Source organism: Lycium ferocissimum, unplaced genomic scaffold (assembly GCF_029784015.1).
Source record: "Lycium ferocissimum isolate CSIRO_LF1 unplaced genomic scaffold, AGI_CSIRO_Lferr_CH_V1 ctg4811, whole genome shotgun sequence".
NCBI classification, from domain to species: Eukaryota; Viridiplantae; Streptophyta; class Magnoliopsida; order Solanales; family Solanaceae; genus Lycium; species Lycium ferocissimum.
Genome location: NW_026725781.1, coordinates 29723 through 43991, shown reverse-complemented (window position 1 = coordinate 43991; position 14269 = coordinate 29723). Strand labels below are relative to the sequence as shown.

At 32.9% G+C, this 14269-nt stretch overlaps 1 long non-coding RNA gene across 2 annotated transcripts; it reads left to right on the top strand.

Moving 5' to 3' along the window:
* Positions 1-1847: 1847 nt before the first annotated feature.
* On the top strand, positions 1848-9470 carry LOC132044564 (uncharacterized). Of its 2 annotated transcripts, XR_009412224.1 has the most exons (6): positions 1848-1931; positions 5893-5937; positions 6014-6131; positions 6383-6536; positions 6635-6708; positions 9286-9470. It is a non-coding gene; the product is annotated as an uncharacterized LOC132044564 (long non-coding RNA). The 2 variants fall into 2 exon arrangements; XR_009412223.1 differs by lacking the exon at positions 1848-1931 and having other exon boundaries at positions 5786-5937.
* Positions 9471-14269: the final 4799 nt, after the last annotated feature.

Genomic DNA, 14269 nt, shown 5'->3' with positions numbered 1-14269 from the left:
ATACAGCTTTTGAAAGCTCAATATGAATTTTTCTCGTTGATCTTTAGTGGCGACTAAAGTCGCCTTAAATAGTCCTATTCTTTTTGCAGTGAATCTTTTAGTGACGACTTTTCGATATTTTGTGGCGACTAAACGTCAATTTTTATTTTTTATTTTTTTTGTAGTGAATGGGCTGGGTGGCTAGCGCCTGGGATTAGTTTGGACCGAAGGGCCACCTCACGGTATTAAGCTCAAAATGAGGCTTTTTTTAGCCTCTTTTTTTTTTTTTTTTTTTTGCTGGTGGCCTCTTAATGTCTTTTCCCCATTAATAAATGAGTGAGTTATTGACCTTTCAAAATGTTACTTGGGCTGAAATGAGCTAAGAGGGTCATTGAGTCCAACCCGTCCAATTCTTACAAAGTTTTAATTTTTTTTTTTTATTTTGATATCTTTTAGCACCTAATAAAACCACAATAATGGCGTATGCACTGAAAATGGATGTCCGAGTTAAGATATATATCATGAGCGATACGGAAATAGATTGAGTAATCTGTTTCTTTAGCCAAGAAAAAACATTTCTAGTTTGCATGGTCCAATCATTGATCGCGAAAATTTCTACAATAAATTAGATAGGTCCCTAGTGTATTTCCGAGCCACGATTTTGCTATTTGCTGGAATAATCTAGGAATAATATCTTATGAATCTTCCCGACAGTTAGAATAACATATCATATAAAAAGATATTTTTAGAAATTATTTTGACAAAATTTCTCATTAGTCAATTTAGACTACATATCAATCCAATATTTTAATGGACTTAAATGGGTTGAGCTAATAAATAAGCGGATCAATAACCAACCCAAACTTGGGTGGTTGACAACATATTTTAATGAGCTAATTTTGTCGCCCCTAATGTCATCCATGAAATGATTTGGCAAGTTTTCATAACACGAGCATTCTACCTTTCTTTTTTTCTCTGCTATGTAGAGAAAATGAGGTTTAAGATTGTTAGAAACAAAAGAGTCGAATTGCTGTCTTTTATGATAATCTTATGCTCTAAAACCAATGATGAATCAAGGTTTGAAAGTCACGTTAATTTGTTGCAAGACTGCAAGTATATGTCTATTTCAAAAGGCATTTTGATGTTTTGGTTGAGGATTATATTTGTACATATTCATAATTAGAATATTAATTGGATTTGGAGGCTTGGAGCATAAGTCCATGCACGATAAGTGTAAAAATATTTACAATCAACTAATTACATAAAACTAATTGTAGATAAATATGTGACCTGAATAGGTGGGAAAACAATAACCTACATAAAACTATTTGATTTGTGCTTATGAACAAAAGTTTAAAGTAATAGACAAGCTGTCGTATGTGCTAACACCGTTGTCCCACGCTGGTTGGAGAAAACATTCGCGTTGTGTTTCTTTAAAGGTAAAGGCTAGGCACTACATTTTTATTTAATTTAAACTATTAATAAGTGAGAGGTTGGGTACGATGAAGGGTAAATTTGTAATTACGCCTGCTTAAAAGTCCTTCTGGATTCCACTTGCTCCACTTTTACGTCCGTACTAGCCCTGGCTCCCTTTGCTTCCTCACTCTGCTTCTTCTTCATGGACCAAAATTGTCCATTTTCAGCTCTAATTTTTTCCTAATTACGGTGAGTTTTCTTCTATTTGTGCTGTGGTAATTGTTTTTTGGTTTGGTGCTTCTCTGTTGTTGCTTCAACCATTCTACTTTTTTGATGAGGCTTTTGATGCTATCTTTTTCTCTCCATTGTCTTTTGGTAGAATTTGTACATGCATGTGCCATCAGCTTATAATATGTTTGTTTCTTTGATTTTCTTATATTTCATTTTAAATTCTTTTATGAGATAGGGCTTGTTACTGGATCCACAAAGTGTTCGACAAAATTTCTAGAAAACCCTAATCTACTGTTCCTGATCAGGTATTCCTTTCATGTAGCAGAGGTCGGATTTCCTTTTGGGTGTAATTTTTTAATTTCTTCTGCTGCGATGTTGACGTTCTGTCAACAACGTTACTTTGACTCCTTTTTTTGAAATTGAACTAGTTGGGTGTTTATTCGTTGTCTTCCTTGCATCTATGATGAGAAAGTTTTATTGATAATATGTATTATTGCGAATACGTTATTTGTCTATTAAGAAACGACAGAGGAAAAGGTTTAAAACTAAAAATCCAAACATTCTGTTCTCCCATATGAGCTAATAAGAATTGGATATTGTTAACTCCTTAGGTTATACTATTTGTGTCATATGTGTTTGATAAGTTTCCTGAAAGAAATCAGTTTTTTCATTAACTATTTAGATTTAGTTTTTGTATTTTGTAGGCCAAAAGGCAGAGGAAGCTCAAAGAGACTGTCCATATATGTACTTCATACAGTTGAACTTTATCCTATAATAAATAAGTTGTTTCGTGGAACTGTTCAACTACATTTGTAGATTCTTTGTTTCTTCAATTATACATGTAAAAAAACTGAGTTTTAGAGTTAGACTTGAAATTTTTGAAATTAAAAGGGCGAATAGAAGAGAATAGGTGTAAGTAAGAGTGTTGGAAGTTATGTGATAAAGATGGCATAATGATTTCGTTACTTGATGACTACAATGGGAATACAAAATCTTGAAAAAAAGCAAGACAAACTCCAAATTAATGAGTTTTACTATCCTAAACAACATCCACATTTTTCTACAATGCAGATCATTTCTTAATGTATCTCAAAAAAAAAAAAATGCAGCCTTCTTTTTGGTGAGCTCAAGTTAATCTTTATTTTCCAAATAATTTGGTTCAGTACCATCTCAAGCATTAATATCATACAGTTTGTTTTCTGTGGAGCTATAACATAGTTACACCAAAGTATATAATAATATTATGGCATCAGCTTATGTCATGGAGCTTCAAAATTGAGTTTTTTTTTTCTTATGTGCACAAATCAAAGAAGGTTAGTAGTCTAACCTTCTTTAGAACTGGCACTGACATGAATATGGTAAGAACGTCTATCAAACTCTAGCCCAAGTTTAGGAGGTCTAAATAAGCTTAGCAACTATTATTCCTTTATCTGTTTGCTAAGGCTATGCTATTTTCTTACTGATCGTTGGAAATCAAAGCACATTATATTCCCATTCAATCAAAGACCTCCAACAGGGAACACTAACTTCAAATTTCCACTACTAAACTGTTCACAGTTAGCTTGTCCGGTAACATAGGAGTACCTCCAGATTTAAGCTCTCCCAATTTCAAAGGATTCTTCCTACTTTCCATCGAACATCCCCCAAACAGAGAGTGGATTCATGCAATATTTGCTGTCTTAATCTATGTTGTTCTTTTTAAATCTTGAGAATTATGGCTTGTACTTTTCTCATGAAATCTCTATTTGCGGCTTGCTAATAGGATATGTTCAAGATCTTGTGCAGTTAAGGATGGGGAATATGTGAAAGATTACTATGACTGCACCATCAATTAATGCCTATGTAATCTATGGACCAAAATAAAAATGAACTTCTTTTAGCAAAGAATGAGGCAAAATAGTTGTGTCTTTTACTCTCGGTCTTCCTTTGCAAGGGTATTCAGCACTTACTTCAGAAAGATATGTTCGTCTAAAAAATAGTTTCAAAAAAATAGTTGTGTCTTTTACTCTCGGTCTTCCTTTTGCAAGGGTATTCCTACTTAAATTCATAAAACTACTCAGTACTTACTTCAGAAAGATATGTTCCTCTAAAAATTATTAAGTGTAGGACTGCTGAGATTCTTGCATCAAGGTTCTACTGCTACTGTTCCTTAAGTTATGAACTTACTGATGATTTCGCTGAAATTTGATGATGAGTTGGTTTGGTCTAATGAGTTTGGAATGCATATTACTATTTTCATGCAGTGAGGGTTCATAGGAAATTAGAAAAGGAAAATTATTGTCTGAAATAATTACTTCTAGATCTATCTTTTGAGTTTGGTATTTGCCTTTTCCAGTGTCCATTCGAGTTTGGAAGTTAGGTGCTGAAGAAGTTCGTCCTCTTAACATATTTATATATTGTAGACTACAAAACTTGATGATTATAACGTTGTCTGGTATTTTTGTTTCTGCTTTTTGCTTATGCTAGATGTTTTTCGGGTTCACTGGGATTTCATAAAGAATTGCTTTCATGTGCAGATTACGTGATTTAGTTAAGGCCAATTTGAAGGTATTCACTCAAATCAACCAAAGGAAATAATGAAAGGCACATAGTGGACAAATACAATTATGATTGTCAATCAAATCGATTAGGTCAGTGAGGACTTCTACCTTTTGGACTTCCAAGGGACAGGACCAACACACTATAAAATTCGGATTGCTTATTTTATTTGCTTTTATTAGTGTATTGTTGATTACACCCTTATTCTTTCTTTATCTTTTGTTATTTAACTCTGCAGATGTTGGAGTTAAGCACGTCAATCTGGCAATCGAATTTTATTCTTAGTGTGTGCCGAATTGAATTATATCGCTAAGGCGTTTAGTCAAGAATTCTTTAGAGGAGGTATGTAGCCTCTTCTTTGAGTGCATAAAGTTGCATTCGTTAGATGAGAAGTAAAAAGGAATACCGAAAATTCGAGTGGCTGAAGCTGAAGCAACTACTTTCGAAGTTAGTGATTTGATCTTTTTGATAACCCATTTTTTGGAGAACTCCAAGCTATTAAGGAGATGAAAAGCTATGTAAAGTAAAAGAGGGTCGGGGAGATGTCCTTAAAGATCACTTGCCCAGCTCTGGAAGGACATGAGTGGAGAATTGTCACTGGATTTGTCCAAAAAACACAGAGCGGAGTTAACTTATTTTTTTGAGAAGGTAAAACAAAAAATGTCTCGGTATTCGGTCAAATAGAGGTATTAATGATGCAAAAGCTCATTGATCAGTGATTTATTCAATTATGTTAAATGGAAAAAAAATGTATTTTTACCTTCAGATGTTATTGATTATAGTTTGTGCATCTAAACTACCTATCAACAAAAAATGAATTGTCTAAACTACATTTCTAATTAGATTTTTTAAGGAAACATACTTGATCATTCTTCACCAAATTTATAAGTAATTTACCGATTATAGTGACATATAATTATTCTTCAGGCATTATTCTATTGGAGATCTGACGAGAAGAAGACCAGTGAAGTGCAAAAGAGAAAGTTATCGCTTGCTTGATCATCAGAGACTAATGTTGACAGCTACTGTGACTTTAAATTATTGAAAATGTTAATCTAATTGTAAGTTTTTAGTTTGCTTGTTCTGTAATGACATATCTTCTTGGTTTTAACTTTATTTGTAATCACGTAGCTGTGTTTTTTGGAATATAAAGCCAACATTAGGGGTAATAAAGGCAAAAAGGTACAGAGTAATGCATGTTTCATGTTGTATCATATGAGATTATACCTCCAGCTAAAGCAAGTAACTTTTCGTCTTTCCATGTGAACAGGCATTTGGCATGTCATTTGAGATTTGTTCATTTTTAGCATATAGCCCATATGTTCATGAGTTTGCGATGTACCTATATTCAATCCTAATTATTACTAGTTAACTATGTGGACTTTCTAGAGGATGTACGTGTCTATTATTTGCAGACCCAAGTCAACTTAATTTCAGGTGCTTTTGCTTTGGTAAAATTTTAATTTCTCTCTGTTTGCATGTCGTTCTTCTCTCTACTTTCTGGTGAGTTCTATTTTTCTGTTCCATTTCTGCATTTTTTTTTCCACTATTCTGAAGTTGTTTCCATATATTCACAAATTTCATCAATTTCCTCTCTTTTTTCCATTTGAGTTACTCTCTCCTCTTTGGCCCTTTCATCTTCACTTCAATTTCTACTTTTGTGGTTTGCTTTCATTTTCAGATGGTCATGCTTCTATTGACTTCCTGCTGCTGTTAATTCTTTTCTAGGGAGTTGGAAGGTTTCACACATTTCTTAAGATTAAAGGAATTCTGGTAAATTCTGTTTTTCCTCATGCACGGTGTGTCGTTTGGGTATTTAGATCAACCTAATTTTCTTTGTTTTTGCAAGGGTTGTTTATGGGCGGACAGTGAATAAATTTTGAATTGAAGTTTGTTAAGCATTGAAGCCATGGAAGCTGAGAAGATCTATTACAGAGGTTTCTGCCACTGAACTTGCTTATTCACTGGTAAGTGCTACTGTTTTAGGAATTTTAACTCTCTTCCCCTTCCTGCTTTTCCTCTCTGCTTTTTTCATTTTGTGATTAGTTTTATCCTTAGGTTTATCTTGAGGTTCAAATTGAATTTAGTGAACAAAGTTGAAGTTGAATCCTGCGAGGTTACGTCAGAATGTTGGCCGTATTTTTCTGCCAATTTGAGTATTTATAGATGCTATGTAAAACTGCATCTGGTTATTTTTTAATTTGCGTTTGTGTTTTAGGAAAGAACTATATTATGAGTTGGAGCTGGAAGGGTCTGAGATGGGGAGAAATTCATAAACAAGATGTATATTCCAAGCAACAGAGTTCAACATAAGATAACTGGGACAAGATGAATCTATTTGAGGAAGGAGAGAAACAGAAGATGCTTTGCAGGTACATAACATCAGTTCACAATCAGAAATATCTGTGTTTATTGGTGCAGACTTTCTATTTTTTATAAACAAATTGGTTTTGCGCTGACTTAATGTTAGGAAATCAAAAGAAGGAGACATTCCTTTCTACCTCTGTCAAAGAAACAATAGCAATCTATAATGTGCTATAACCGGTACTCATTCACCCCCACTACTTGTGCTCTTATCATATGTTTGGTTATTTTAGTTACAGAATAAGCTTGACTACTAAGGCTGAGAAGTGAAGACAAACTGAAATACGACATAGTTAATAAGATTTGTCTCATAAATAAGGTTTTCTGGTTAGTACTGTTATAGGAGTTTTTGTCCAGAAGACAGTTGTGTTCCAATTGGCTTTCGATGCTAGTTGATTTTGACCGTTTGTACCAATGTATTTAACTTGCTTGAGATGTTGGTACCTGATGGGATATTATATCCATTCACAGAGACATCCAGTAATAGGTTCCGTCATGCATTTTTTTGCTAAATGTGGAAAGAAATTATAGGCGTTTTGAAAATAGTTATAGGCCCTTACCATGTATCCAGTTTATTCTTGGTATAATTTGAAAGATGCCCAGTATGTAAACATTCTTTTTAGATTTTTTTTTTTTTAACTCTTTAAAGACATGATAGGGTGAAAATTCTTATGTAGAGAATTAAGAAAAATCCTATTTGTTGTACATATTTGGCACCAGGTTGCTGAGTAGCAGTGAAGTTTATCTTTCCATAAGAAAAGAAGAAAAGGAAAAAAGACAGACATACCGTAAAAACCAAAAACCTTCAAAGATGGCAAGATGACAGGATGGTGATGAACTTGCATAACCAGCAGTTTAGCATCTGTTATGTAGCAAATAATCCATATACAATTAACCTTAGCTTTGCAACTGTGGACTATTAACATATTTTCATAGTTTCTTACATGCTTTTGTCTGTGAGAACTAAGAACTAGCTTGAGGAAAAGGAAGAGTTATCTGACATTTGATGGTTTATTGATGCATGCTTCACGGGACTTTTGTTCTAACATAAATTGATTGTATATTAGGCTATCAAAATTCAATGTTTTACAAAGCTACTTCAACATAATTGAAATTTGCAAACTAAACTTTCAAATTCGTTCTTTTTATTTTTAAATGTAGAGGAAAGAAAAATACTTCTGCTTTCCTTCCCTTTTTCCTTCTTATAGAGATTTAGAATGTTAAAACTTACTCTGGGAAAAATGACCAATGAAGTGTTGGGAAAATTAAGGTGTTCTTTTGATAATCTCGTGATGTGAATTTGCAGAATAATCCTAATCCCGCTTTAAGAAAGTGTAGTTTCAGGTTAAGCCTGAGCTGATATGAATCAGTGTATGATGATTGTTTGTTCATAGCTATTGGTTTTTGGCAGATTCTAAATGTAGAAGTGGGCTAGCATGGAGTAGCATGTAAGAGATGACAGTTTGTCCAGCACTATCAGTTTAAGGGGATACTACAAATTACTAATGGCACACCTGATAGAGTGGGCTTAGATGGAAACTTGGCGGTCAAGGTGGAAGGAGATGGCTGCGAGGATAGTTCTGACTAGACTATGCTTTTCTGGAGTTTGTTTTGTAATATGACGTCATATTCAAATGTCACCTCAAGAAACCTCCTATAATCTGGTAAGTGTCCAACCTATTGGACGAACTTTGCGCACTTTTCATTTAGGAACTTAGTATTAGTGGATTTTAAGTGTCAAGTATTTGTGTAACTGAAAAGGCTTTTGTATGTATTTATTTTCCCTGTGTGTTAAAATCATTGAGTACATGCTTTTATACCTTTTCAGCTACTCGATATATATCCATCTATACATGTTTTACCCAGAGGATAGGACACAAGAATCAGGTATTGTGGAAATTATTTACCACTCCATCTGCTTACAAAAGGCAGAAATGAAAAGAGAGTTATGGCAGAGTATATTTGGGCTAAAGAACCTACCTCTGTACCCTTTGGTTTTCTTCAATTATATTTGGTGCAATAGTCTTCGATGTTGTGTTCAACCTCCTGGGAGACATTTTAGAATTAATACAGCTTTATATAAGAGAAAATTTATTTTGTTATCTGTCGTTTACTTGGCAGGAGGTCAAAGATCATAAAATGCATTTTATTCCTTTGTTTTGCTGGAATGCCATCTTTAGCTCTTAGATGACTAACCTTGGCACTTTGGTTGTTCTGCTATTAGAAAATATGCTAATGGCGTAAAGTGTGCTAACATAATTCATAACACTGCCCAGCGTCTCATACCGTATCAGGAAGTGTTTGAATCTACTCCCAACAACAGTTGAAGCGCTTTCACAGAAACTATATGCTGAACTTCGTCAAATCTTCTAAGTTGTCAAGTTGTATTTACACAGTTGACAGATCTTTGAGAACGCCTCCATGCTAGGACTATAAACTCACATATGTTTACTGGATTCTCTAATTTGGTTGATCTTGTGTTTAAAATATATATTTTTCCGGAGAGCATACTTGCCTTTTGATTTTTTAGACATTGAAGGATGCCAGAGTCCATAAGGTAGGTATAATTTGTATGTGTTGGAAGTGAAGTGAACTTTAGGTTACATTTGAGTGCTACATGTTTTAATTTTTTTTCCAGCCTAATCTATGTTATCAGTTGGAATCTTCAACTTTGTCTTCCATATTTCCCCAGACAATAATGTTTCATACCTGTGGTCTCCTGATTTGTTTAGAAACCTTGTAATTTATATTTTGCAGGTTAACCCCTTGCAGGAGAACATTCAAATCTTTTCATCCTCGATGGTTTCCTCCGTCACATGTATTTGAAGTGGAAAATTCATTTAGATGGATGAAAATGGCTTTGCGTTAACATTAGAAGATATTATTAGTTTGATAATTCTCCCGTTTTGTGTAATTGTAACTAAAGTGATAGAATACAAGTACTTTTTTTTCTATATTGTTGCAGTTCGGTTCTAGAGTTACCTTAACTAACTTATTCATCTGTGTTGAACCTTTTTTTTTGTGATCTTGTAATTGCACAAATAATGCGCGCAACTATATCAAGCATACGCCCGTGCTGTGCACGGGCACGAGTCATCTAGTTTTTATAGAAGTATGTCATTACCAAATTGAAACAAATGTTGTTGCTTAATGTTAGAAACAATGTGAATGAATACTATCTTAAAAGGGTCTCATAGACAATTATTTTTTCTTAACTTTATGGAGAGTCAGCAAAGGGTGGTCGAGCTCGCTCGCACAAGAAATAGACTAAAAAATAAAAATAATTGATATACGCATTACGCAAGCAGGCCTGAATCTTGCTCCAAGTCATATTTTGAAAAAAAAAAAAAAAAACCTTTATGTCTATTAATTACTCCCTCTGTCCCAAAAAGATTGTTCTCTTTTTCTTTTTAGTCTATCTCAAAAAGATTGTCCCCTTTTTATATTTAAAAAAATTTAACTTTATGAACTGATTTACAGCCACACAAATATTAAAAGAGGACAATCTTTTTGGGACGGATGGAGTACCTTTTTGGCTTACCTTAGAAAGACTAAATTCGATCTTGTGCAGTATGAGTCATTATTTCAATAAGGTTTTATAGCTGTGCGTTGGAGTGTTCTGCACCCATATTTCTGCTGCAATCAGTGGCGGATCTAGAATTTTGAGTTCGTGGGTGCTTTACTTTTTTGACGGGTAGTTACTATCAATCACATAGTAGAAGAGCACAACTATTTGAACACTATGGAGAAAAATAATAATGAGAAAAGTCATATTAATATAAATGACGCTGTGAAATTGTGATGAAAATGCAACTGGCGAGAAAAAAAATGGTGAATTTTGGTAATTAGAAAGGATCGAACTTTGGAGTCTTTTTCTTGCCCCCTTTCTTTGCTACAGAGAGTTAGGTAAAATAAAATTAAGAGGGGAGGGTAAAATAGAAATTAAAAAAAGGGAAATGGGTCAAAAATACCCCTCTACTTTGGAAAAAGGGCTAAAAATATCCTCCGAACTTATTTTGGGTCAAAAATACCCCTCCTATCCTTAAAGTTTTCAAACATACCCCTGTCTTGACGGAAATTATCCCCCAAAATAACCCGAAATCAGTTTTTAGACCCGCTCCATCATTTAAATCCGACCCAACTATATAATAACCCATAAGATCCCCTTATTCCCCCAATATGTAGGTTTGAAGTTTGAGGGAATTGGGGGAATAAGGGGATCTTATGGGTTATTATTTAGTTGGGTCAGGTTTAAATGATGAAGCGGGTTTAAAAAATAATTTTGGGTTATTTTGGGGGATAATTTCCGTCAAGACAGGGGTACATTTGAAAACTTTAAGGATGAGAGGGGTATTTTTGACCCAAAATAAGTTCGGAGGATATTTTTAGCCCTTTTTCCAAAGTAGAGGGGGTATTTTTGACCCTTTTCCCTTAAAAAAAAGTAGTATTGGATTAAAAGGGAAGGCTCGGACAACAGCCAAAGGGCTTCCCTTAGGGGACCTATTATACCACTTCCCTGAATAGAAGACAAGAAGGAGGTTTGACATCACTCGTGACACAAAAAGGTCAGCTTAGTCAGTAGAATTTTTTCAAATCTAGCAAAAGAAAGGAAATGATTTCGAACTCTCAACCTCACCTCATTAAAAAGCCTCCAATATCATTTCTTAAGCAAAGCACCCATTACACCTTTTGTTTGTTGGGTGCTTCTTGACATATTATAATGGATTTGCTTAAATTTTCTATATAACTACACATACAATGAGTTTATTCAATGGGTGCTTGAGCACCAAATTCTTACATGTGGGTCTGCCCCTGGCTGCAATGCCACTTCATTGCAATACGATGATTTTATTTGCAGTGAGCGCAACAGTGGAGAGTGAAATGATGACTTTGCAATGTTTGAGCTTGGATGGAGTTATTGAGATGAGCACTCGGAGAATTGATACGTGGATGCAAATATTTCTACGTAATCTCCTTCTTTCTATTCCTAATAAATGATTTATTGACATTAGTTGGTTTTTCTGACATATTAATATTTTTATATTTATTTATATATTAATATCATTCTGATTTATAGAAGAGTTATGTGGCACGTTCCTTAAGTCAAGATATTCATATTTATCTCATGTTTCAGATTTTTATTAATTTCCTCGGTATTTTCCTTTCTCCCATGGTATTCTTTTTCAATTTTAACCTGATTTTCAATTAATTGAAATTTTTGTATTAACTTTTTTTATGGTTTACGCACTATATAATTAAGTTAGATTAATGTGTTACATGTAAACATTCATCGGTATAGAGCCATAGGCTGGTTTTCTGATATGAAAATAATACAGAATTATCCTAATATTTTTGTGTGAATCTAGAATCACGTTTCTGTATTTTTAATACTGTGCAGTTGGGTATAGTAAATTAATTTTCTGACACTAATTTAGAATAAAGTTTTGAATCAGTATTTAATTATTTTAAATCTGGAATTTTACTATATGAGGTTTTTTCCAAATTTGGTAAGGAGAAGGATGAAAAAGATTAGTTCTTTTTCATTTTTTCTCGATCTGTCATCTGTAACGCCGCCTCGGATCCACCGTCGCCGCTGTCAAAAGGACGGTGGCTGATCTTGAAAAAAAAGAAGCAGCGGCAGCCATGGCTGCTGTTGTTGGTGGTGCTCCGGCGTGAACCTGAATATGAAACTTGGTGGCGGTGGCAACATAAGACAGAATGGAGAGATTAGAAAATAAGTTTCTCTCTTTCTTAATCAGATTAATATAATCATTATAAAAATAAAATGAAAATAAAAAAACGAATTGGAGCTTGAGCTCCATTACAGCAGTGGCAGGAACTTTTTGTTTTTGTTTTTTGGGAAGAAGAGGAACTAGTTTAACCTAGAATTATCTTAGAAAAGATATTTTCTAGGCCAATTCAATTTTCTGGTAATTTTCTCTAAGAAAACTAGACGGTCTATGCCCGTGCTGTGCACGGGCCCAACACTTTAGATTATAGTGTATTTATGTGTATGTAGTTGTGTTTGGATACTGTTTTGTGTGTGTGTGTGTGTACACTATGTTCAAAACACGATTAATATAACATTGTAGTTTGTGCTCCGCATATAAAACTTTATTATATTAGTGTTTGCTACGAATACAAAATCGGTAAATTTATTAATATATTTTAAAAGAGAAGACTTGTTTAAAAGGAAACTATTTTTCTCTCTTTGAGATAAAATAATAGCAATATTTAAGCATTAGTTGATACTTTTAATTTTAATTTGATTAATTTAAAGGTGTCAAATACTTATTATTTTTTATCAAATTTTGATTTGGATAATTCTAATTCAAATTATTAAATTAATTTTATATGTTTAAAACGAAACAAAATAGAAATTGATTTTCTATTTAAACGAAGAAATACTATTTTTAATTTTTGATAAATATTCTCGGTTTAGCTTATTTTACTTGTCATGTTGTCTTTTGCATGGTTTTTTTAAGTAAATGTCTATTAGAATTATAATTTGACTAATTTACCTTATTCATTATTTGATCTCCATTTGGTATATTTTTTTTTACGACATTAATCTCTTTTCACATTTATTAGAGTAAGAATAAAAATAAAAAATTAATTAAATTCTATCTTATTTTAAAATATAAATATTTTTAGTATATTTATTTTAGTAAACATAACAAATAAATGACATGGCGGAATAGCAAATACAATAGTTTAATATCTAGATTAGATCTCAAGCTAATATAAAAAAAGAAAGAAAATTGTATGGTTTGGCTACATAACCTTTTGAAGAAAAGCAATTTCATTTGCTCCTACTAATGAATTAATACGCATGTGGCAATGAATCTATCATTATTGGCTTAATGAGATACTTTGAAAAATTACATGAATATTGTTTGATTTTTTAACTTGGGGTGCACTATTTTTATGCATATATATATATATATATATATATATATATATATATATATATATATATATATATGTTCAAAATACGATCAATATAACATTGTAGTTTGTCTTTCCGTATCTAAAACTTTATTATATTAGTGTTTCTTACGAATACAAAGTCTGCACTTTTTTTTTTGACATTATTTGCTTTTTTAATATGGAGTTCACTTTTTTATTTTTGATATTGCTTGATTTTGTTAATATGGGGTCCACTTTTTGTTTCCGTGAGTTTAGAGATGGTGAGTTCCACTTTTTTTTCTTCTTTTTATTTTTTTATTTTTTATATTGCTTGGTGTTGTTTAGTATAGGGCCCACCCTTTATAGGGTGCACTTTTTTTTTGACATTATTAGTTTGCAATGTTTTTATATATATACACACACTATGCTCAAAACACGATTAATATAACATTGTAGTTTATGCGTCGTATCTAAAACTTTATTATATTAGTGTTTGCTACGAATACAAAGTCTGCACTTTTTTTTTTTTTTGACATTATTTGTTTTGTTAATGTGGGGTTAACTTTTTATTTTTTTTATATTGCTTGTTTTGTTAATATGAGATCCACTTTTTTTTTCTATTGCTTGCTGGTGTTTAGTATGGGGCCCACCCCTTTTTTTTAATATATTGCTTAATTTTGTTAATATGGGATCCACTTTTTTTTTATTGGTTGGTTGTGTTTCGTATGGGGCCCACCCTTTTTTTTTTTTTTTATGGGGCTACGGACGACGAAGCATGGATAAATTAATCCATACGGTTTTTTGTCCATGTGAACTATCGTGTCTCTCGATA